At 38.0% G+C, this 27,029-nt stretch overlaps 1 protein-coding gene across 1 annotated transcript in view; it reads right to left on the reverse strand.

Annotated features, from left to right (window-relative positions):
* Positions 1-25,520, reverse strand: part of IL1RAPL1 (interleukin 1 receptor accessory protein like 1) — a 1,273,836-nt gene extending 1,248,316 nt beyond the window's left edge. The window contains exon 1 of the mRNA XM_011378990.1: positions 24,622-25,520. The gene's annotated coding sequence lies outside the window, so the exon portion shown is untranslated. The remainder of the gene's footprint in view (positions 1-24,621) is intronic.
* Positions 25,521-27,029: the final 1,509 nt, after the last annotated feature.

Genomic DNA, 27,029 nt, shown 5'->3' on the forward strand with positions numbered 1-27,029 from the left:
TCAGAACATATCTGGTGCCACACTGCTGATTATCAAATCTGGTATAGAGGACAAGTAACACAGGGCCTAAAGTCAGGAGGATTATTTTCTAATTCTAGCTCAGACACTAATTAACTGTTTCATTTTATTTAAGTCTAACCTTAAAATAAAAGCAACTGGGGCCATTTTCTAGACCGAGCACTGGTTCTCCACTTATAGCTGGTTTTTCTTTGCCTTCTCTCCCAGATCCCGCTCTAACACATCTCAAGCATACAACAAATTCCTATTACTAACAGCCATACCCTCAACACACTTAAGAATCACAGAACTAGACGAGAATATTCCCTGATCTTCCAAACCGACAGGTAGAAATATTAACAGATGTGCCCAAAGTGATATTGATAGTGTTGGTATTAAAACAAGCACTCGGGTTTCCTGGTTCTGATTTTAACTAATATATGATTCAATTTTTCACTCACTCACTGAAAAGAATGTCTATACTGACCATAGAGATGTCTGAGAAGATCGAATGGGATAGTATGTATTTTCATGGGTAATAAGTACCATCTTTCCTAGCCATTCCCCACTAGTGCTTAAAGCTTTCCCATCCCTTTGACTTTGCTCATGAAGTTTTCACTCCTTGGAATACCTCTCTTCGCCATTTATGCACAACAAAATTCTCACGATCATCGAGGCCTAGTCTTTGGGTTCTGCACACCCAATTTTAATGTGGGGAGGAGGAGTTTCCCCCAACATCTCCAAGCAATTCTTGGACACCAGCTGGATGTCCTACAATCCAACTTAATTCTGATAGTGTCAGATTCTATAGGTTAAGTGTTCAGTGTTACAAGACTGCCCCCGCAACTTCAGATGCCAATCACAAACCCGGATTGTCTGTCACTTGTGCTTCTGACAGACTATAGATTTGAGGTTGCAACAACCCCCCTCCTTGGGTTCACTTAATTTACTAGAGCTGCTCACGGAAGTCAGAAAAGCATTTTGCTTGCTAGATCACCCGTTTATTGTAAAAGGATATAACTCAGGAACAGCCAAATGGAAGAGACGCATAAGACAAGGCATGGAGAAGGGGTGCAAAGCTTCTATGCCTTCTCCAGGTACACCACTCTCCCCTCATCTCCACATATTCATCAACCCAGAAGCTCTCTAAACCTCATCTTTCTGCAGTTTTATGGAGGCTTCATTACATAGACATGAGTGATTAAATCATAGGCCATTACAGATTGATTCAACCTCATTGATTCAGCTTCCCTGCCCTGGAAGTTGGGGAGTAGGGCTGAAAATTCCAGCCCTCCAATCATGTGGTTTGCTCCCCTGGCAACCAGCTCCTAGGCTTAGGTGCTTTCCAAGAGTCATGTCATTAACATAACAAAAGACCTTTATCAGTCTCATCCCTTAGGAATTTTCGAGAGATTTTGGAGCTCTGTGCCAGAAACTGGAGGGAGACCAGGTATATATTTCTTATTGATAAAGAACAAAATTCAACTAAGTAAATTTGAAGATCTAATTGGCTTAATTAAGCAATTTATGAATCAGGCTATATCCCTTCTAGTAACTACAAGGGTGCTCCCAGTTGTACAAAATGGAAGATTTTTTTATAGGAGGAAGGGTGGGGCAAGGTAGCTATTAACAAAAGAAAAGAATTATTTTTAGACCAAGATTTCTTCTTTGGAGGGGAAGGGAACAAAGGCAAGGGTTTTTTTATCATGCAGATTGCCTCTTCTTTTTATGGAGAGGTGGGTGGAGAAGGCCTATGTGACAGATTACCTTACCAGTGCTTGACCAGAAAATACCAGACTGGTTGATTAAGATTATATTTCTAGTAAAGATTGAAAGAGCAGTTAGGTCGTAATAAATCTAGGTTTGGTGTCATGGACTTTAGCAAAAGTGACGCTATTTTGGGCCTGTGGTTTTTCTCTTTAACATTATAAGTCACAATATCCCACCTAACTAAAAGACTTTCCTAATACTCCCCTTGCCTAGCTTCCAATTTAAATGAGACTCCTTAGCAGTATTACTTTTAGACCCAAGCAGAGAGGCCCCTGTCCTGTCCCAACTTTAGCAGGTCCAACTCTGGCTTTATTCCTGCCAAGCCATTGCCCATGGGCATGGAGTCTAGGGGAACCAATGAAGTGTACATACCCAAAGCCCTTTCAGACCATATCTGGTACCCCAAAACTTAAAATGTTCTGTCCAGCAGGCCCTGGGCCCACTACTAGGGCCTCTGTAGGCCTCTTCTTTTGGCTGACTTTCTGAAGACAGACCCCACAGTGCTTATGTGTCTCCCCCTACCCTTGAAGGAAGGCCAAGGTGCAGATGTTTGTGAGGCAGTGGTGTGAGGGGAGGGTAGATGGAACTTGAATATGAACGAGATATTTATGAGGTTCATCAAAGTGCAGGAGAGAGCCGGGAGTAGGAACAGCAAAGTGGTGGGCCACAGTTGGACGGCCTCCTTTTGTTCTCTTGCCCTAACCCCACAAATATTAGTACATTTTAAACTTACACAATGTTTTATATCAGTTATATCTCAGTAAGGCTCAGGGGAAAAAAGAAGTGAGCCTACTACTTAGACTCTAAAGGCACAGCAAACTTTTTTACAAGGATAGATTTTAGGTTCTACAAGCCATACAATTTCTGTTACAACACTTCGACTCTGCAGTTATACCATGAAAGCAGTCACAGATAATACGAATGGGCATGGCTGTGTTCCAATAAAACTTTATTTACAAAAACAGGTGGTCAGCTAGATTTGGGCCCCAGGCCGTTTGCTGACCCCCACATGATCTGTGTTTTATTTCTCTTGCCCTCACCACATTCTATCTCATGTTCTACAGTTATCTGCCCCACTCTGTCATCCCTACTTTGAGAAGTTTGGATCCATGGCCAAATTTAGTGGCAGAATTAAAAACGGGATGCCCTTTGTGGTTTGATAAGCAGCATATTACTGGTGCTAATACAGCATTTAGCCCAAGGCCACATTTTGTGTTTAAAGCAGGATAAGGAAGCTCTGATATATAGACTGGAGTTGGCATGTGATTGTTACTTTTAACTCTACTAACCATGTAATAAGCAATTATTAAGTCTGTGCTTTTGAAAATATAAAGACAAATGAGACACACTCTTGCCCTCAAAAAGCTGACTCTTCAATGGACCAAATTGTAAAAGATTGTTTTACGCTTCTTGGTATGTCCAGTACCTACATAGCAGGTAATAATAGCTCTGCAACTGTTTTCTCAGAGACTTAGGTGAAAGAGAATTGGTGGAAATTCACCAAACCCCTAAGCTCTTGGCAACTGAACTTCACTTCCTCTGCAGACAAGATGTTCTTAGATGGTCAAGAGGGATTTGCTCTTTCAATGTACTACCGCATTTTTGTCAACCATTTGGTGGAGTAGCCAACCTCTTTTCCATAAAGAGCTTAAAGAAACCTGTGTGAGGGAGAACACAAACTTGAGGATGTGTCCCCACAGTCACTAACAATCTGCACTAACATCAAGTGGTGATGGGGAACTGATTTATTTTGTGTTAGGGCATGCTCTTGCTCTCCTGAGGCTTTGTTGAGCCACCCAAGATATATGACACGTGTCCATTAGCCAGCGCTGCTTTCTGACAAGCTCATTCCTCTCATTCCATCCTTGTTGCTTAATGTGAGGTCCACAGATCAACAATATCAGCATCATGGTATCATTTGGGAGTAGAATCTTGGCTTTATCCCAGATCTACTGAATCAAGATCCACTGGGCGATCTGTAGGCAACACAAGTTTGAGAAGCACTGACCTCAGCAGAACAAGGCAACACATGCAACAAGGGTACAGTACTTTCCATTAACATCTGCTTCTTGTTAAAACAGCAATTAAGGTGAAGAATATTGGTGTTCTTTCTCCTAGAACTACAACTAAAGAAATAATGCCCACTGCTACCAGTGCACTTTTCATGTATAATTTCCTCCTTTACTAGAAAGCACTGACAAAGTCAATTCTGCATGGATTTTCTTCCATGCCTTAGTCCTTATTGGCACTGGAATGCATTCACCTTCACTGCTGGCTGTGGCAACATGCCCAGGTTCACCACTCAAATGCCTACTGTAATACAGGATCACCAGCAACAAGATGCTGGAAACTAGCCAGTCTCCTAGGCTTCCTTGTCACAAAGTTACTTGGATGGTCAAGGCACACCAGGGGAATGGGGAACAACAGGATGTCCGAGCAGCCTGCTATACAGCAACTGAAAACATGAAGTCAAACAGGAGTTAAAAAGTAAAACCTAGACGTAGTGAAAAATAATTTTGAGCACTGTCATCAAGCCAAGTACTGTTGGGAAAAATCCTATCAGTGAGGAGTGTACAACAACCAAGAATGTGTTGGCAGACCATAAAATTGACTGGAAGAGTTGCAAACAGCTTCCAACTCTGCACATTGAATTGGCACGCACAACTATAGGTTGTGCAAAATCCACAAGTGAAGATTCGTTTATTTAATCAATCAATTATTTACTCATCGGGATTTGTAATGACAGGTCTGTATGCTGGGCTAGTTTTTTCAGATATGTCTCAGGTCTTTATGAAGCTTCCAGTCTAACAGGAGAAAGAGACAGAAAAACTAATTATGGTAAAATAAGTGCTTTAACAAGAATTGTGATCATTGGGAGTGATGGGGAGGGCTCCAGAGAGGAGTGTTGAATAACACACTCTACCAGAGAAGTTGAGGAAGGTTTAACAGAAGAGACACCTAAGATGGGTATTGAAGGATGAGTAAGAGTTTTCCAGGCAGAAATTAGTATGAAGCACATACTAGAGAGGTGTGTGTGTGTCTGTGTGTGTCTGTATGTGTCTGTGTGTGTTTTGTGTATTCAGCACTGTGAAAGAATATGCTGACAAGGGTTTCCATTTTCACCACAGGAAAAATGAAGCTGAAAAACAATTCTTGTACCAGAATGTAAAAAAATGCCTGTCAAGCTAACCCTTTTGCAGTTAATCCTATAAACACCAAGGACTTATGGTAGAATTTTAAACAAAGGAACAACAAGATCAGGTATAAAGTTAATTGATAAAGATCATTTTACACAGATGACAGTAGTTGTCAGTAGTATCACCTGTGGGTCAAAAACAACACCAGAGTAAGAACAACTGTGATCATGGGGACTCTGTGTGGAACTTGGAGAGGGTAAAGGGAAAATGTATAATCAAATACGCCTCTCAAAGGGATATTGGATATTCCCGCATTCAAGCAGCTACTTTGTGCTAGCCACTCAATAGCTTTTCTTGAAGCAATAATAAAGGAAGCCTTGTTCATCATTGCAGCTGGCTAGATCTACCCAATTTACAATTTCCCCAAACTCAATCACTACATTTTTCCCCGTTTCTACATTAAGGACTATTGCAATTTGCATTTTATATTAGATTCAAAATTTCAAATTAAAATATGTCACTTATTTAAAACATTCACATCTTAATGTCAGTCTGAATTTGGTGCTGTCAATTACATGTAACTTTATTTCGTTCTTTAAAGAACAAGAAAAAAAATCGGCACTTATAGAAGTTGCATCACCTAGAAAAGTTATAAAAGATAAAAATACAGATTTTTTTTTCCCAAATCATTTTGCATTTTCTCTACTTTCTTCATTAAAATGCACATCTTAAATTATGTACATTTTGGGCCTTTTAAAAATTTTAGTCTTAAAACTTGCCAGTAAAATGTTCCTTTAAATGGGCTCTCTATTGAAAATCACTTAAACCTTTAACTGTCTTAGTATGATGAGTTTTTGAATGATAATTACAAAACAATATGTGTGATTTGACTACCTGCTCTCTACTTACAAAAGTTATGATTCAACTACACCCAATTTATAGCTACCTAAATCTCATGCTTAGATAGTAGTGTTGTTTTAATAAAGTGGGTCATGAATGGCAATGATTACTCAACTCTGAAGATTAAGGTAAGTGGTAAAGATTAGGGTAAAATATTTTCTCTGGTACAAAAGAGACAGAAAATGAGAATATAATGATAGCTATTTAGAATTTATTATAGTCTAAATATCACTGTAAGTGAAGTGGTCGTTCAAGAACAGTCACCAAAAATCTTCTATATTTTGAAAGCCTTATTATTTCTGGTGGCCTGGCCATACAGAAAGTGTTTTCTAAATTTAATGGTGCTTTCAGTGTATACACAGTATCACCGGTCTCTACCGACTCTGTATTTCAAACTATAAAAAGAACTGGACTTCGAATCGAAGAAGAGAATGCACTCACTTTGCATCTAAGTAGATCATGTGACTACCACAGCTACCCACAATAGAAAGACAATCAACATAATTATACTACATGTACTATACTATATTACATAAAGTCAAGGCAATGTACACAAAACTATGTACAAAGGCCCTAAAGCTGTGTCTGTGTGCTTGGATGAGCTGCAGTAGCATAACTAAGTCTTGACAGAGTCATAACATCTTATACTTATATAGACTCTAAGCCATCCAAGCCCATGTCATGCTCTCAGGAGAGAAACTTTGTCTACCAAATAACAAAATTAAATTTTAGACATTAGAAGCCCTGCGTGCAAACCCTTTATAGAAATCCAAAGCCCCCTATGGAATTCTCTTTGCATACTGTTGGTTCCTGTACAGATGGACTCTGCTATGTGCGTGGTGAACATAGCCATTAAATATTACTCACTCTCAGGATTTTAATAGAAGGATCACTATCTATATAAATATGGCTTTTTTCTCAACCCACTAGAGATTCTTGAACTCACCCACCAGTAACTATTCTGAAATAGTCAAAGTCCATCCACCCACAGCCAGCAGAGGAGTAACAAAGTGAAGTAAGCAAGAGTGGCAATAAAAACCCTAGAAAAAGTGGTTCTTTCTAAAATAGTTAGAAGAAAACTTGCAATGTTTAGATCTAAGATAAGATCCAGGCAATGATGTGAAGTTTGCTATTCTTCTCTTTCTCCTTCTTCCATTTCTCCCCTCTTTTCTGATGATAAAACAATTAATGAACTTTAGTGGGAATAGGTGAATATCTGAACATATCAAGCTCCAAGCTTGCTTGGAGAAAGGAGATGAAGTTGTATGAAGAACACTCAAGAAAATGAAAGAATAAGAAAAAAATTGCAATAGATTTATTTACAAATTGTCTGTTTAGTCAACTTCAGTGGAAGAAGAAAAATATATGCGTATCATTCACCCCTAACTTAATGTAAGCCTCTGCATCTATAGTCAGAGATCCACAGAATAAACTACGGGCACATTCTGTCATCTAGTTTAATTATACAAGGCTTGGCAGGCTGTAAAACATTTGTAAATTCTCTGGAAAAGACTAAGCTATATGAATGAAATACAGAAGAATGAATGTATTTTATCAGAATAGGCAACTGATGATTGGGAAAGAGACGAGATGAGAACATTCTTTCAATAGTCAGAAATAATACTTTTTGTTTTGACTTGCAAAAGGCTTCCAGTTATAACTCTTTTTCGGTGTTTTTACAAATAAAGATAGAAAAAAAAAGTATTTATTTTCTATTGAATTCCATGCACTAAAACCTCCATTTGTGAGGCACATAAGAATATCTCATTACAACTATTTTTTTTCTATTTATAAGATGTGGGAAAGAACCAAGAATTTTAAATATGTTGAAAAATCCAAATTGTCATTGGAATCTACGAAATAAAGACAGACAGACAGACAGACAGAAAGAAAGAAAGAAAGAAAGAAAGAAAGAAAGAAAGAAAGAAAGAAAGAAAGAAAAAGAGAGGAAGTGAGAGAGAGAGAGAGAGAGAAAGAAAGAGAAAGAAAAAGAAAGAAAGAAAGAGAAAGAAAGAAAGAAAGGAAGGAAGAAAGAAAGAAAAAAAGAAAGAAGAAAAAAATCAGTTATTCATTAAAATGCATAGTGGGAATATTATTTTTTGTCAGCTCTTTAACTCTTGGGGAGTTCTCAGTAATCTTATAAAAATTTCAGTGACTCTCAGTAAAAATTACCCATTTTAGAGAATATTTATTCGCTACTAACTTTTTTAATTATAAAGTTTAGTTGCTACAAAGTAAAAGGAACAGTGACATGTGAGCTATCAACTATTGCTGAATATCTATATATCTTTATCTTTACCTGATGAACCTAATAAAATAGGATATGTTTGTCTATACCTAGAGCAGATATTCTCTTCCCATAGCAATAATTAGTAAAACTTAAATATGGAAGAGAGGGTTCATGTAATGTTTTGATTTTTGATGTAAATCATGTGAGTTAACTGCTGTGAGACACTTAATAATAGTCACCATTTATTGATCCCCTAATATGTGTCAAGCCCTGTGATAAAATACTTTAACTGCATCATCTTATTTAAATCTTCACAACAGGTATTGATGATTATTATCTCTATTTCATAAGAATATTTATTCATTTAATATTTTTTCATCGAATTTGCATCATTCTTAGTGCTTGGGATACTTCAGTGAACTAAATGGACAAAAATCCCTGCTCTTGTAGAGCTAACATACTAGGGATAACCAATAAGCATAATATAGAAGTAACTTATAAAAAGTGTTACACGGTAAGAAGTGCCTGAAAAATATTTACATTACAAAGAGATTAGGAATGTAGAGGTGGATGTGTTGTAATTTTAAGGGGTGTGGGCAGGGTGAGTCTTATGGAGAAGATGACACAAATGCCAAAATGACATATAACAGTCAAAAATGATGGAGGTGAGAAAGCCTTCAGACTTCTGGGAAATAATGCTCCAGATAAAAGGAACAGCCTTTGAACAGTCGTGTTTAGGATGGAAAGAAATAAGAAAGTGAGATAAGTACAGTATTTTGCTCTAAGGAAAACCAGGAACATTTGCAGGGCTTTGGGCAGTAGAATAGCATGATCTACCTTCCATTTTCAGAGGACAACTGTAGCTGCTGTGTGGAGAGCAGATTGTAGAGGGCAAATGCAGAGGCACAGAGTCAGTTTGGAGGTTACTGCAGCAATTTAGGAAGGAGATGATGGAGGTGACAGTAGTAGAGACGATGAGAAGTGGTTAAATTCTGGATATGTGTGAAAACAGCACCAATATGGCTCGATGACATATTGGATGTTGCATGTAAGAGGAGAGGCGTGATAAAGGATTCTAAAATTTGGGGCCCAAACAAAAAAAGGGATAAAATTGACATCAACTAGGATAGAAAAACTATGAGTTGAGTAGATTTGGGCAGGAAAAGAGAAGTTCAGTTCTGGACAAGGTAAGTGACAAATGTCAAGTAGGTGGTGATGTCAAATAAGCAGTTGGACATATGTGTTTGGAGTTCAGGAAAGAGAACATGGTGAGGGTATAAATTTTAAAAGGTAGTGACAGAAATGGTATTTTATAGCCATTTGAGTGGATGAAATCATTAAGGCAGCCAGGCATCCCCAGCCTGTTAGGGACCGGGCCGCACAGCAGGAGGTGAGTGACCTGCAGGCTAGCGAAGCTTCTTCTGAAATTCAGCCACTCCCCAAAGCTAGCATCATGGCCTCAGCTCCGCTTCAGATCATCAGGCACTAGATCCTCATAGGAGCACTAGTCCCTGGTGCCAAAAAGGTTGGGAACCACTGCACTAAGGGGTGAGTAGCGACTGAGAAGGCGACCCAGAGCTGAGCCATAGGGCATTCCAACATGAAGAAAAGAGAAGGGAAGAGACAAGCAAAGGAGACTGAAAAGGAGCAAACAATGAAACAAATTAAGAGACCGTGTTTATCCCGAAAGCCAAGTGAACAAAATACACCAAGGAGGTGTGACCCATTGTACAAATGCTGCTCACAGATTAGTAAAATGAGTATGGAAAATTGACCGCTGGGTATAGTAAGAAGAAAGAATGTTCTTTACTATAGTTTAACAATATAACACATTAAAATAGTAGAGTAATGATTACCATTTCGTGTCAAGCACTGCATTATATGCTTTTACAGGTATTAGTTTTACTTTTCCTCATAATCCTTAAGATAGGCACTCTTTTCTCTTTTGAGATCTGGAAACCAAAACTCTGAAATAGTAAGTGACCTATCAAAGGTTCCACAGCTAAAAAATGTTAAAGCCAAAACTGGAACTCAGGCTTACCTTGATCCTAATGTCAATTCTAGTATACCATATCTTCTGCAATTAGGAGAGGATAATACTAGGAAGGAAAGTAAAAATGAAAATTCAATGGTTTTTTGAAGCTGCTTCATAATGGATACTCATATGTAGGGGAAAATTATAGGGAAAAAAAGCTATGAAGCTAAAAATATGAGTTTTGTCACATCGTAATTTATAAAAACACAGTAGCTACCTAAATATAGGCTCCTGTTTATTCCTGCTTTGTTCACCTTAAAAATTCTCAGATTAATGGTCCTAAAACATGGTTTTCTGCATTACCGATGTAACCAAAACCTTTGCTTGTACGTTCTAAGTCCTCAGCTTGGCGTTCTGGGTATTTGATCTGCTGACCTGAGAGTTTAGAGCATGTGATGAGCCTGTGCTCTGACCTGAGGGATGATGGAATAAACACTGCTTTTACTGTGTAAATAGCATTGCATTATCAACAAAACCTTTACAGTGAAAAGACCTACCAAGCCTGGCTAATTGTGTTGTTTCATTAAACTCATCTTTCTCCTCTTATCTTACTGAGACTGGGACACGTTGGAAATCCTGCTTGCCTCCCTTTCTTCTTCTCTTCCTTTCTTTGACAATTATTGAGTCATACTATGGGCCAGGCACTCCCCTAGGCAGCAAAGATATGTGGTGAACCAGACAGATGAGGTCCTATCTTCTCAGCCTTATATTCAAGTGGGAGAAACACACAGAAATAAAATTTTTAAATGGTAAATTTGATGACCAAAAGACATGGCTGATGGTGGCTTGGGAGCATAAAAATTCTTAGGAAAAACAGTCTTCTCTGTGGTGGGAAACATTCAGCATTCAGAAATCAAAGTTATTTCAGTTAGCACTTGGGGGTCAAGAGAAGTAAAGTGCTGCTTAAACTGAAAGCAGAAGTACATCACAGGCCAAATTCATATACCTCACACTATTGCCAGGAACCATGAAGTCCTTGGTTTAAGCTTATTATATTTGGTGGTCAGTGTTCTGGTCTGTATTGCCCTTTCTTGATTAAACGCTGAAGTTAGAACTCAACACATTTTGTGCATTGCCTAAGTTACCCCACATTTTAATGTTCCCAACATAAAATTAAAACAGGTTTCACACAAACAAGTTTTTTAAGAGACTGTCCTTTGGTGTTAAATAACTTCCAATTACTTTTTTGGGATTCTGAAAAAGTAAATGTGTATATATGCAAACACACGTTTTGGGTGCTATAATTGTTTCTTGGAGTGGTAAGGACTTAATAAGAATAGATAGGTCTATTTAACATCTGTGACTTAACTAATGATTACAGTGAAGTCAGACTGAACTCTAAATGTGCTTCAGGTTCTGAAAATTGCACTGAAGCCACAGGCCGATGTTTTATTATATGTAGTCTTTTTATACTTTTGTAATCATAGCCATAGTAATATTAACACTAACAATAAAACTAATAAGATTGGGCTAGAATGAGTTTCGATATACTAGGGTTTGAATCTTTGCTTCCAAGAAATTGGGACAGTCCAAGAAAATGCTTAGAGCAATAACCCACACCATCCCTGATTATAATCTTAATAAATTAAGGATAATTTTCACCTTGGAAACAGGATATAGCAATTATTTTTTTACTTATATATATAGATGAGGTTTAAATAGCTTCTGATGCACAGTTCCAATAGTCATCACTCATCTCCCATACCACCTACATAGTTCTTGAGTAGGAAATTTAAAATAACCTAACTTACCTACTTTAAGGGATGTGACGCTCTGTGTGGCAAAGCTAAAATCAACTTACTCAAGTCTATGAAGATAAAAGAAAAGTGTATTGCGTACAAATAGCATGATGCAAATAGTAAAAATAGAACAACTTGTGAACCTGGGGCCATGAAATTATATTGAATGAAAAAATATATAGTAGATACATTAAGATGTTGAACTCTCCATTAGCTTAATAATATGTATTTGAAAAAGAAAACTAAAACATATAGATCAATAAACACATGGGGAGTATTGTAATGGAAAAGGAGTATTATCTTGAGTTCTTGGGCTTTTAAAAATATCACAAACTTTTTTTTTCTAATTACAAAAGACATGCATGCTAGGACCAGAGAAGGAATACAATAATTGCTTTAGAGCAGGCCTGGTAGTGGTGGTGAGAACTACTTTCTTCTTTTAAGACAAATCTTTTAAAATACTTAGCAGTGCACATCTTTTGTTGCTTTGGCAATGAGTAAATTGCTCATTTTAGCCTAGTGCTTGCATTTAGCAAGGAGAAAGTAGATAATCTGGGAGTATTTGCTGAAATGAATTGAGTTGATCATCTGGATGAAGGTCAGGTCAAATGAGGGGAAAAATAGTCAAAGTGGTTGTTTATTAAAGTGAACATTAGTTAATGGATAATTATTTGACTTAGAATAAAGAGATTTTATATATCTGCAAGGAGGTGTACTAAGTTCATTCCTATTCAGATTCTCTATGATTTAATGAATGGTATCCCATTTAGACACAAGCCACTAGTTTTAAAAATTACCAGCACAATTGGTTTCAGTGTATTCAACTTGATTGAATATCTTTACAGGAAATAAAAAAAAAAAAACAGAAGTACTCCTATCACCTCACTAGGGCTGAAGAAAGCATTTTAAAAACTAAGGTAATGGCACTTTCCTCACATTAAGGAAATAAATTAATATTTTTACATTATATTATAGTGAGTAGTGTTATATGAAACTCGGTGAAAATGGAACTCTAGGTAGGCTATATTATTTCTGTGATTTCAAATTCATCAGATTCAAAACTACGCACCAACTAGTCTAAATCACAGACTGACTAATGTTAATGAAACAGTGCTTTCGCTCTTGTCTGTTCTGTACTAGTAAATCTATGTTCAACTCATTTCACTACCACTCAGTTCATTGAGTCCTGCTTTCTGCTAACCTTCTCAATCCCTCTATAGCCTTGTCCCACACAACCCAAACAATTGTCTTATTATCTTTGGAATTCAGTGAACTTGGCCCAGAGCTACTCTACTCCATTTCCTTGCCCCTTCCCTGACCTCCCACCAACTCCTCCCCCTTAATCTTGGAATCAAGCACTTAAACCACTGAAGAGAAATGGATCCTATGTAAACACACTGTGGGCCTGGATTTTCTGCTCCTTCCTTTCTTCCTATGGAAGTCTAGGGCACGGAGGAGATGCTCAATGAATACTGATGGTCTGATAACTTATAACAAGAGTAATCGCAATAAGGATTCAACTATATTCCTCAGAAAACCATATTCTCTGAAATTTAACAGCAGAGAGCAAGGCCTTGTACTCAATAATATTTAGTGTCTTTACCCCTTTAAACAAATATCTACAATTTCCCAGGATATCCTAAGTAATTCCTATGGTATTATTGCAGCATGCATCAAGAAGCAAAGGAATAAAATGACCTTGTCACAGTTTCCTGGTACCTTCCATTCTCCTCTTCGTGGCTCAAGTACCCCTCCTACAGCTGACGGCTCAGAGCTGCATCCCTCCCTGGGAACTGCCCCCAGCAGCTACAGGAAAGCGTTTTGCTCAAGATTATACTCCCTGCCCCGCAGTAGCCCACAGTCAGTGACTGCCTGATGTGAGATTAGAAAGTCCCAACTCGAGATAATCATGCTAAGCAAAATAAGCCAGACAGAAAAAGTTGAAAATCACATGATGTGGGAAGGAGCAGAAATTTATATGTGGGATATAAACCTAAAAGCAACAAATGCACAGGACGAACAGAGACTCATGGACATGGACAATAGACTAGTGGCTACCAGAGTGTAGCGGGGGAGAGGGAGGTAAACAGAGTAAAAGGGTCAAATATGTGGTGACAAAAAGAAATCTAACCATGAGAGGTGAACACATAGTGTAAATATATATATATATATATATATATATATATATATATATATATATATATATATATATGCTTTACTGTTAAAGTGTACAGCTGAAACTTACCGGATTTGGTTAACCAATGTCATCATAAAAAATAAATTATTTTTTTAAGCGAAAAAGAAAGAAAGCTCCAACTCGACTCAATTTCAGACAATTTTAAAGGACCTCTAGGATCTGATCTGCTAAAGCCTCAGCCACAAGCAACCACATTGCGATCAGTTTCCCCTCTGCCTCAGAAGCAACTAAACCCTTCTGTTTCCAGGTAACCCAATAGAACGCATCTGTCTCTCCCACTAGTCCATAAGCTTTTAATGGCAAGAACTGTACTTAACATATTCAGCCTGTGTTAAGCACAACCCTTACAATAAACAGGGCACTCAAATAGTATTTCTTGTTCATTCACATGAAGGAGTTAATCGAAATGCATAATGGAGGGAGAGATTCTGCCAATCTAATAGGATCGAAGGATACTGGTTACCAAGGGCCAGTGTAAGCCACACTTGCTGCACAATGATCATCCAATTACTGTGGCAGCACCAGAATTTCAGCATAGGAGGGTCTTAGCCTGTGCCATTGTGGTTGTAAAGGGCTTCAAACTTTAAAGTTGAAGTTGAGTTGGTAGGGCCCTATGAATGCTGGGAAAACATCCAATATCCATAATAAAGAATGATAGGAAGGAGAAAGAAATACTGACAGTCTGAGAAGGTTCTGCTGAAGCCCTCCCAATGCACACCTTCACACTCCCACTGACTGCAAACGATTTTTAAAGTACAAATTGCTATGCTCTATTCCACCATTGAATTAGAATTTCCTCAGGGCTAAGGGAGTGAGTTTTGACAACAACTAGACTTATGTTACTTTTTCTTTTAGCTGAATCTTAATGATCATGCACATAATATTTTGTTTGTGCCAAGGTAAATTGCATTTCTTTACATTTTATCTTCCACGTTTGGCCTTTTCCCAACTTACTAGAATTTCCTATGTGGAGCGATCAGAGAAAGTATTGAAAAAACAATCCCTACTGGTTTCTTTTCTTCTACTTATCAGAAGTGAAGATAAAGTATTTGATATGGGGAAGATTTTAAACTAAGCTAAAATTAGAGGTTTTTTTTTAAATTTTATTTTAGGAGGCTCACTTTGTGATTTTCAGCTACAATTCAAAATTGTTACAAGTACTGGTAGTTAACAGAAGAGTTCACACTTGCTAGGAATAAATCCTATTTTCTTATTATCGAATGTGTATTACGTTCTAAAGCACTATTGTTTTTCTGTATGATCTTAATACAAAGCCATTCTGGAATTTATATTTCCACCTTGCCATTACATTACATAACACACTTTCCTTTTTCTTTTTCTCCCTAGCTGCCTTCTCTAACTTTCCCTTCCTCCCAAATGAATTGCCGCTTTTGGGTCACCTTGCTGTTGCCATCACTGTAAAGAAACTTTAAACATTTTCATTGAAGAGCTGCATTCAAACCACAGCATTTTTGCTAGGGCAGGTAGCAACGTTTTAATACTAATAAGCAAAGGTAGTTGGAATGGATGTGTCCCATTATAGAATGTTGCCTTCTGCTTAAAAAAAAAAATAGTTAATTTTAAACTTTGGCCTTTGTATTTATCTAGCACTGGTAACAGTCGGTTAGTCTTAAGAAGAAAAAAGAAAGGAAATGAAGAGAGCCCACAATGGCTGTTTGAGAGCAGGGGTTTAACGTGAAGAAATTTGAAATGAAGATGGACTTTAGGAGTCCCTGTAAAATTCAGAAAACTAGGAATCGAAGATACCCTGGAGATACAGACTCTTAATTTGTTCCTCTTCTTCCTAAATCATAAATCTGAGTAGGTAATAAAATGTTCGGTTTCCCTTATGTTCATGAAACTCGATTTCATTGGCTCCTGACTGCCTGACCTGGAGACTGGGGCTCCAGCCTTATCTTCTTAGGTTCTGCATCACATACTCCACTCTCTGCAGAAAGCAGAACATCGCTTCTTCCCTAAGCACTCTCTCTTTGCTCCTGCTTACAATATCTTTGTTCTTAATCTCCCCTCTACCTGAAATGTTATATCTTCTCCACAACAATGTGAACCCCTTCAAAGTCTAACCTAAACATCACCTCCTTTAACAAGCCTCTCCTAATCCCTCCAAGTACATGTGTTATGACCCTTTCCTGAGCCTGTACCATACTTGACACCTCTCTCACCCTCACCCCTGACTAACCATCTTCAGACCTAGACATAGGACATCACTCATCTCCATATCTCTTGCAAGCCCTCTGATAGCACCCTGCACACCAAAATACACTCAAATATCTATGGTAGGTGTGGGAGGAAGGAGAAGCAAGCGGAAGCAAGGAAATGAGGGAGAGAATGAGGAAGGAAAGGTCAGCCATTCTCCCTCAGTTTCTTCGTAGGTTAGAAATTACCTAATATTAATTCTCTCTCCTTTATTACTCCATTTTCCTTTTTTACTTTCCTTAATCAGAAGTTTTTGTCTCAGTTTACAGTGCAGCATAGGTTTGGGAGAACGCTGATCTGAAACTGACCTGCTATCCCTAAGTGCTTCAGCATTTGTTCATGGAACAGTAATGTACTGATGACTTACTATATGCCACACACAGGCTAGGCCCTGGAAATACAAAACAGACAGGCACCGGTTTCCGAAGCCACTCACTTTTTGTGATGAGCACACCGGCTGACATGAGCTACTTGCTCTTATTATGGGCCCTGGAGGAGAACCCCGACGAGGGAAAGTAGTAGAGTCCACAACCCCTAGAGACCCCTTTGAATGCACTTACTCTGCATACTGTGGAGCTCGGAGCCTCTCGAGCCATTCAGGAGTTCTGTCATGGTGAGAACAATTAGGGGCTTTAACAAGAGTATTGAAAACCCAAGCACTGAGAACCACCAGATTCATTTGTTACATTCAAATTTTCTCCCTTGGCCACACGAAGCTTTGTGTACACAAAATACCTGATACAGTTCTAAGTCTCTCAGTTTTCCAACTTTACTGCTGTGTTTAGCGACCCTGGCTGTGTTCCTTCTGAAGTAAAGTTGTGGAGAGACTGGGACACCACAGTGTTCATAGGCAGTGTCATTTCTTAAAACAGGTATGTTAGGCAGCCGCCTGCCCAGTAGGACTGGAGGGCCCTGCAAGAACTGACTGGAATAAAAGTGTATCCTCCACAGCTTCCTCTCCTCCTCATCATTAAAAATACAGTCTTATGGAAGCCATTTTTTTCTGAGTCAGTGGGGGGAAAATTAATGGCATATTTTCTCCAAATGTCACTATTATAATACGAAGGGGGCAAGCCTGTTATTCCAAAATTTTCTCTTTAGCATTATTGATTCATATGTTAAACATCTTGACAAAAATCACACACCCGTATATTCTTTACTTAGTAGCTGTGTGGTGGTAACTTGGCAACCCTGATAAAAATAATACTGTTTTTATCATTTCCAAATTGGTTCATTACTAACTACATAAACAGGTAACCCTGTTGATGAAGAAATAAAATATGAAATTTCATCTCTTCAAAGTGAGATAAAATGTGGCTGAAAGATATTTCAATAAGACCCCTTGGTGGATGACTTTGGAAACAAGAAAGCAGCATACAATGCTGAGACAATGAGGGCAGTTTTAAATGCTCAGGATGTCCAGAGCGGATGTGAAGCAGAGTCAGGTAAAGGGAAGGGCTCCAGAGAAGAGAGGTTCCCTGCAGGTTGAGAGATACTAAAGCTAATGGGAAAGAAGACAGTACAGAAAAAGCAAGGAGGCCCCGCCAGTGACCTGTTTTCCCAGCTCTCCCTATATTGTGTCTCCAGAGAGCAAATGAGGTCAACAAGGACACAATATGCATAAAAGAAACATAAAGTCCACAAATTCTGAGTAGGGGCACCATGAGAGCGATGACAAGTCTAATAAAGCGGGTAAAAGGCCAAATGATTAGATCCACTACAATTACCCTCAACAAGAACAATTACTTTTCTTATGCTGCACACTGCTGAAAACTATTTTATGCCAGGACATATTGTTATAATAAAAATATTCAGCTGAGGGCTCGTATCATTTCAAAAAACCAGAATCATGCATTCTGGGAGAACCAACGAAACTGTGAGATCTTGGAAATTTAATTTCGTTCCTCTCATTCAAAATTTCCTTGTTGGTTAAAATGACATAGTGGGGCATTCTTTACTCCTACACTGTATATAATTATACTAGATTTTTATGAGGCCACTGTAATCACCTCTGGCTATATTTATAATAATTCATTTTCATTTGGACTTCAATAAAAATGTTTATTTTATCTTTAAAAATGCAGTTATGTTGTAATATCAGACAATTTTACATTGTAATAGTTGAATCCTAAAATTTGAATGTGAATTTACCTGTGTTGGAAGTTTAAATATATGTTCATAGGAAATTAGATACTTCAAGTCTATCCACAATCCAACTCCTTTGATCCATATTCCACCACTATAAGCCACTTGCCTTTCATTTTGTATGTAAGATAAACATAATTTATGTTCATAATGAAGTGCAAGTATTTCGGCTCTAGATATTTGGCTCTAGGCCTTTTATTTACCAAGGCTGCAGGATTTGCTCCGCGGGGTCTAGACTCCATATGTATGCCAAATTTTCTATGTAGATAAATAATGTATTCCAAAGATATAAGTAGACTCTGTTGTGACTATATACAAATTCATTTTTCAAAAGAATTATTATATTTATAATTTATTGTTATTATGCATTTTCTCAATCAACTGCTACTGGAAGTACAACTATGATTAAGTAGCCTTCCAAAATGTTTTTATTAAAAAGGGGAACTTTATAGCAGAAAATGATGACGATCACTATCCTAAGTCATAGTTATATTACATATAAACGTTGATAGGGTAAGAACCAACCAATTAAGTCACTTTGATCAGGACATGAGAAAAATCAACCACTGTATGAATGATTTTATGATTATTCGTACAGTGGTTTGTTATAATTCACATAAAGCTACGTAATTAACGAACATATTGCAAGAGTGAAAGTCTATAATTATATGATCGCAATTCACAGTCCATTTCATTTTTTTGGTGAGTCCAAACTCCACACACAATTTCCTGACTTAGGAGGTATTACAAAATACAGCCTAAGTTTACTCTCAAATATATATTCTTAAACATGTAGCCCATGTATGAAAAAAAATAGCTCATTTAATGCCTTTTGTTGTATTTTATATGTATGGACAAAGTAACTACAACATGCCCTTTGAATAGCTTCCTATGAAAAAGGTTACTTTTAATGTTTTAATATGAAAACGGGAAAGAGCAGATTTTCAGAAGAAAAATCTTTGGGCTTTGCTTTCTCTCTCTGCTTTATCCAAGTTCACTGCTTGGCAATTTCAGATTATGCAATAGGAAAGCAACACCAGGCCAGTCAGTCATCCCTTCTTTAAAGCTAAAAGCCTTAGGAGTCTTAGGGGTTTGCACCTGAATATTGTTTCTACACAGGGGAACTAAAAAAGCATGTCAATTAAGGATCTTTCATTGTAAGCCAGTGGTCAGGGTAAACAGCAAGGGCATGTCCATTGAGCCATGTGGTTGGCCTGTAATGGAATGCTGTCTGCAGTGTAAGATACTCTAGGGTGGCATTCTCTGGATAAAAATTAAAAGCATATTTGTAAGGTGATTAGCAGAATTTGTCAAATAAACAAGCCTGTCTACATTCCTACAATATTCCTTTGTAAATCTGCTAGAGCAAATCTAAAGCATTTCCGTGAGACATAAGGAATATGCATTTTTAAAAACTAGGAAACCAAGAAAATGCTTGCTATTTAAAGGCATCAATGAAGTCACAGAAACAGGCATGATCAAAATCATCTGAAACAAAGAAATATTAGGGATTCTTAAGGTAAAAAGGAAGACACTGGGAAGGTAGGGAGAGAAGAATGTTCTATAGCAGAAAAGTTCTTTATTTTAGGTCCACGTATACTTTTATTTGTAGCATTAATTTTCCTCTTTCCAATTCTACCTTAACCAAAATATAAAATCTTACTTTTTCACCTCATTATACAATCACTTTAAAAACATATATGGAAGGTCATATCACTAACTATGCCCTTCTTATATGTGTAAATATATTTATGTTAAGATACGAAAACATTAAAGAAATACAGTGTTAGTACGGACACATGGGGGATTGCCTCCCCCTAAAGAACGTTAGCAATTATTGCAACTAGCAAATTCCAAAATAGAAATATTATCTTTATATCCTTATGTCCTCTCTTAGTATTCAAGCCCATGATGCTTTTGTTAATAAAGTGATAAATGAGAGTAGCTTTTTGGTCAACTGACTCATTTTAAGTGGTAGCATCAAGTTTGTTTGTGAACATTTGTTTGTGTACTATTGGTCCCCAAAACAGAAACACCTAAGAACTCAGGAGAATAAAAAAAAAAAGAAAAGAAAAGAAAAAGAAAACGGCTTAAAACACACACAAAACCCTTAGTTACCATTCTTTGACTGTTATTCAAAAGCAACTTTTTTTAGTTACTTAAGACACCTACATTCCCATATGAGTACTGCTAAAAAAAAAAAAAACTGAGTCCTGAGTGAAAATTAGCAACCAAAGCTTTACATCTATGTTACTTACTCAATGAACAATCTTACCTACCACCTAACTGTAATTGGTACTGGAAAGTGCCTATAAAGATTTACAATAAGGGCATGAGAAAAATGCAATATTAAATTCATCCAACTTTGGGGAACCTTTAATAATAATAATTCTATATATCTCTAAGGCATAGCACGATGGTAAGTGCTTAAACACACATCTGATTTCTTTAGTGCAATATGTAACTAGTCTGTTTTTTTAAATGATTATCTTAAACACAGAGAGCTAAAATGAGGGGTCAGAAGTCACAAGACTAGTAACTGATAGAGCCTGCAGTGCAACTCAGGCCTTCTGACTCAGCCCCGAATTCTACAATGCCTGGATGTCTCAGAGAGCTAAGCACCTTCCTCTGTGAGATTCCTAATACAACTAATGGAAATAGGTTTGGAATTTAATAAGAAAAATGCTGACATGGCCTTATCTATAGCTGCCCAAATGATGTCATTATAATTATGCTTTATAAGTTGAGTATTACTAGAAAACTTGCTACTTTTAAGTCTTATTAATCAACATTTGGGTGCTTTGGTTGTCACAAATTATGGAGTAATCTCCTTTACAATAACACAATATTTGCCAAACACCAAAGATCATATCTGTTGTAAGACAAAGTATATCCCAAACACTTCAGTGTATAACAGATTAAGAGTCTGAAATATAAATCTTAAATTAATCCTAAAAGTCTAGTGATTCTTTAAAATATTTTATCTATTTGTCTTTTTAATAATAACACATACTTTGCAAACATAATAAAAATTCCTTTTAAATTTTCCTCTAGTTTTAGGAATACTGTGGTTACTTATCAGCTAAATCTCCTGACTTTGCTGAAGCAACTGGTCAGGAAACAAAATTAGTACCTTCTATATTTATAAATAGAATTTCTTCTTCTATTCTCCTGAACATTTTCTAATCTAACTGCATAACTTGGACTGAAAAAATGGCAATAAAATAGAGAAATAGATATTATAGTTTAAATTATTCACTGCCTTCATGTTTAAATGCTTTTCTATTAAGCAAAGCTTTTTATTATTGATTTGTAGGATACTTAAGAAAAATGCCATAATGTGGCTCAGTTACATAATCCTCTTCCAAAAGAAAGTAACAGGTTATAAAGTGCCATTAAAATCATTGAAACTATCTTTCCTAACGTGAATCTATTTGCAGTCTTCAAGTAAAAGGATAGCAATGACATGTGTATGTATATTTCACAGGCAATGTCCTTTTTTAGAGACCTCTTTTCCTTTCTAGTATTATTTCCATCCACTACAGAGCTTATAAAGCCTGTAGGATATGCCATTTCGGTAACATATGTGTGGCTTATGTCAGTAAACAACTGAGGAAGTCATTTATAAAATATTAAAATTAGGAGTACAGGCAAAATCATTGCAGGCTATATTTCTGCACATAGTTGGAGACTAACAGCATAGAAGCAGCTGCAGTGTTACCCTGACCCCTGAAGGAAGGAATCAGGAGTTAACTTCGCATCCAATTTCCTACACAATCTGAACATCAAACCTCCAAATCCATTGGAACAATATATCAACATTTGGGGCATGTCCTACAGAAATAAGAAAGTCATCTCAAATATCAGAGTTCAAGATTTCTTTCCACCATTCCACCATTCTGACTTGGGGGTGAGCAGATCTTTTCAAAGTTACTTAGTGGATGTCTAGATCTTGCGTCTGACTCCATAGGGAAAAAACACCGAAAGAATCATCTCATCTCCATGTTAGAAAAGTCATTTCGCCTTTTTTTGTAAAATAAATGTAAAGGGAAGTAGAAAATAACACAACTAAGTGAAAAGAGAAAATGATTTAATTCAATAAGGTGAAGATTTTATCAGAGTTTCTTTTTGAGGGGGTATGTAATCTATTGAAGGGAAAACAGAACCTAAAACCATAGAAGGCCAAAGGAGCTGATGAGTATCTTCTTTTAAAGAAACTCACAGACAGCTCCAAATAAAAGACCATGGAAAATGACATTTTATTCTGCAGCATCCCATCCCCTCCTCTGTACAGCGAGCACAGTACATTTATCTCATCTCATGGTAAAAGTCACAGGCGGCTGCAACATGTCCTTTAAGCCATTCAATAAGTAAAACTTGAAAATAGATTGCTCCTTATTTCTGGGATTTGTTTTAATAATGAATTCATTGCCATTTGTTTTTTAACTTAACAAGATATCATTACCTTTGAAGGTTTTTACTTCTCTTTTCCCAGAGGGTTAAAATGGCCCAGAAACGGGTTGTCAAGGCAAAGATAAAGGTAGCAAACACTCATTTCTGACACACTGTGGAGGCAATCATTTTTATTGAGGGAACCACCAGACTGAAATCTGCATCAAGCTCTAGCAGGAAAAATGCAAGAGAGGACCCCAAATAGTCTTTCAGTTCACAGTCCTCATTTCAATGGATTTAACTTTCTACTCAGTTGGGGTCACATATTTCAATCATAGGGTACAGAACTATGACCTTGGCTGGTATCATTGGCCCCAGTTACTCAATGGGGCACTTGTGAAACATTGCGGACTCATTTTGACTCTCCACGGGTGTGGCTAAAATTGCTCCTGTCCAGCCGTAAAGCTTACATGGATCGGCTGTCCCTCAGAAACTCACTATAAGAAAACTCAGACTAAATTTCCCACAGAGATCAGGGTTCACAGGACCCTTGGAGCTAATCTCTGTCTGCCCTCCTCCTCTGTTAGCTGTTACAAGCCTTCAAAAGTTAACAGGGTGATGGAGGCTCTCTCTATACAATCATTTCATCTCACTATCGTTGACTGAAGCTCACTGATGTAATGAAGTTACATAATCACCGATTATGCACGACTTCCATCCATCTTCCTACATATCCACATATCTTCTCCCCCTCCCCTTCAGATCAATCTACCAGGTGAGATTTATAACACATGTAAATGCTCCATTCTCTCATCATAGGTACTGAATATGGGACTTTAGCATTGCAGTACGGTGCACTGAACCACGTCATCAATATTGATTTTTTTTATCCCATTTCCCAGGCAGAATACGTTGAAGCATCCTTCGTGCTCCAGTCTCTAACTTTTTACCGAAAGGGTAAAACAGATGTAGCAGATAAGAGGCATCCTCAACTTAAGGTTAAGGGAAGTGTGTAATTGCCTGCATTTCCAAAGCTGGCTGCATTGCAATAAAAGGATGCTCTCTGGTTCCAGACCTTCGACTCTCCTGCACGTGGGTCACAGCTTCAGCTATTTAGGGTATTGGGTAAATAATTATGGGGCAATTGAACTTGAAAAAGAAATCATTATGGTGACATTTAAAATAATATTGCACTATTTTTTTCTTTTTTGGTCATTTTCAGCTTTTTCTTTTCTTTTCTTTTTTATACTGAATGATAATCCAGTGGATAAAAAAGTAGCCCAGGGTACCTAATAATCTCCAATAATCACAACCTAGAGAACAATTAACAATGATTATCATCTTAAAGTTTAAGAACTTGACAAGTGGGATGTCCCTGGTCCCATTGCGGCTGTGAAATGCAGCAGAATGCTGCACTGAGTTTAAAATATATTTCTTTTAATGAATAAAGAGTAGCTCGTTTCATTTTAAATAGGGCTCTTCAGTAAGTGTTCCTTTCACTGCTGCTACCTCTTCCAGAACACAGGAGCCACAAATGTTGCATCCAAACAAAAGAGTGACTACCCAGAATTAATTCGAGACACTCTTCCACATCAAAATAATTGGAGGGGGGGAGCATTGCTTTGATTTATTTTCAATTACACTCAGAATACAGACCCACAGACACACACATACACACACACACACATACACACACGCACACACACTAACACACCCAACTGCAGTTATTCCATTCAGTGCCAATAACGGCCACATCACAGCCATCAATGCGATGCAGCAATCACCCAAGTCACCCATTCCCATTACAAACGCCCAAGTTTGCTCACGCCACTGAGGGGTTTGCATATATAAAATGACCTTACCGTCAACAGTCTTGTAAATTATTCTCCTCTGGATATCAGTCGGTAAGGTAATTGCTGGTCATCACAATGCGTATTCAGAAAAATCCACGTTTTACTCCTGTGTTCTTTTTCTTGTTTTTGCTAGCAATTAATATCGTGAACAAGATACCCATTCACAAATGCCAAGTTCACCATAAAAGCAGATAATTCCATACAGCTCTTCCCTACAAGACTGCCTCCAGTTAGTTCTCAAAGTGCCCGATTGTTTGGTGAAGATACAATCCAGGTACAGAGCAGGGAAAAAATGAAAACTAGGAAAAAAAGAAGAGGCAGATAGAAAAAGGAGAGACTGAGAGAGGAGAGAGCAGAAAAAGAGGGAAGAAATTTAAAGAAAAAAAAAAGAAGGAAGGAAAAAGGCCAGTAAGTGAGGAAGTCTGTGAGCTCTATGACAAGAATCGGAGTCTTGCTTGCAAATCTTCCGTATCATGTAGCCTTTCAGATCCTCTTAGTCCCCAAGTAAAATTTCCAGATCCGGGATGCAGCCATAAGAAAGAATCCTATGTATATTTCACAAGTATCCCGCAATAACAGATCCAACGGGGTTTTCCTTGTACAGTACTGCTATGTGAAAGCACACAACCCCTGCTGTTTGGGAAGGTGTCTCCTGGGTCCTAGCTCTCTTCAGCAGCCCCCAAAAAATGATTTTTCAAAAAAGAGTGGGGGGAAAAAAAGCAGCTTTGCCTTTGCCTTGAATGATGCTAATCCTGAGCGAAAACGACAAGCTAACCATGAATAGCACAAGATCTTGATAAATAGCCACAATCCACTCAGAATATCCCAGGGAAGAAGAAGCAAAAACAAGAAAGAGAAACTGCAATGCATAAATGATTCCAGTGTTTCTACAAGATCGGTTCATTTGATTGAATGCATTCTCTGGTTTGCAGCAAGTCATAAAGAGGATAGTGTTACTGCCACCCAATGGATATTTTAGTACTAGCCAATCCACAGAATGCCACCGCTTTGCGAGTTTTAGTTTTCAGAAGACTGAAGAGGAAGAAGGGTAGCCTGGGAATCTTTTGGAAAGGACCAGGAGAGGCCTCGAATGACAGGAATCTGTCCTTTCAGGCAAAAGTGAACCGGCAAACACGGACGCTCCCAGTCTTGAGTTAGCCTCCTTAAAATTACAGTTCCATTTCTCTAGGAAGCAGAAAGGTACAGAGAGCGATGCCTAAACTGACACGCTTATAATAACCTCCTTTTCATCTCTCCTTAGAGCAGATTTTTTGTCACGCGCAGTCTTCCTCCCTCTCTCTCCCCCGTCCTCCGCCCCATCTCAGTTTCACTTTAAGCCGGATTTCCAAAGGGAGCGGGATGGGGTAGGGGGGAACGGCTGCAAACCTCAAGAGGCAAGGTGATAATTGTTTCTAAAGGACAGTTTTGCAAAGTGCTTCCGTCTGTATTGGTATGTAAATTGTGAGTCCATCAGGCAGAAATCCTCCACGCAGCTGCTCTGTCAGTTTGAGGAGGAGCAGAGTCTTGCCTAAGTGAGCGGGACTTGGGAGAAGGATGTTTGTGAAGGCTCTCTGGGAGGGTGGGGTGCGCAGAGAGAAGGAGATTGAAAAAGATCTTCCTTCCATCCACTGTGTAATAGAGTTCGCTGCAGGATTCTGAGATGGAGTTGTGATGGAAGGAGAGGGACAAAGTAGGCACTGGTCAAATAAGTTAAGGTATTTTATTCAGTTTAAGATCCTTGCCCTTTATACTACCTTGAGATAGTGTAATACTCACATGTGATTCTGTATTCTCAAACTTGAACTTGAGCACCTGGGTGTCTTGTTAAAATGCAGATTCTGATTCAGTTAGTCTGGAGTGAGGCCTGATAGTCTGCATTTATAATAAGCTGGTCCATGGACCACACTTGGAGTAGCAAGACTCTAGGGAAGCGTCAATATTTACACTGTCAATGCAGGGTTAGGTTCTGACAGCAGAGTGGGCCAGTTAAAGGACTGGAAAACACTTTCCCAATCACTACCCCTCCCTCTTCCCACTCGTCACCCTTTTCCACACACCACCTGTAGCCCCCGTTCTAGAAAACCTTAACCCTCTACAGCATATTCCACATGCTTTTGTAATGTACAGTTTAACAGGATAAACCAAAAATAGAACAATAAATAGATAAAGCAGCCTTGGCCTTAGAGAACCGTATATTCATTTAATTTGGGGAGTGAAACACAATTGAAGATGAAGGAAATACTTGCAAATATTTGGTATAATGCAAGCTAAACTCAGGGCAAAGGTGACACTGAATGGGGACTGGGAGACTGGAAAGGGACGTCAACCTGTAATTTTAAGGAAAGTATACCGAACTTTCTAGTCCAAGCTGAGGGAATAGCTGGTTAAAGTGTGTAGCAAGTCTTACATGGTTTCTC

Source organism: Pteropus vampyrus, unplaced genomic scaffold (genome assembly GCF_000151845.1).
Source record: "Pteropus vampyrus isolate Shadow unplaced genomic scaffold, Pvam_2.0 Scaffold351, whole genome shotgun sequence".
NCBI classification, from domain to species: Eukaryota; Metazoa; Chordata; class Mammalia; order Chiroptera; family Pteropodidae; genus Pteropus; species Pteropus vampyrus.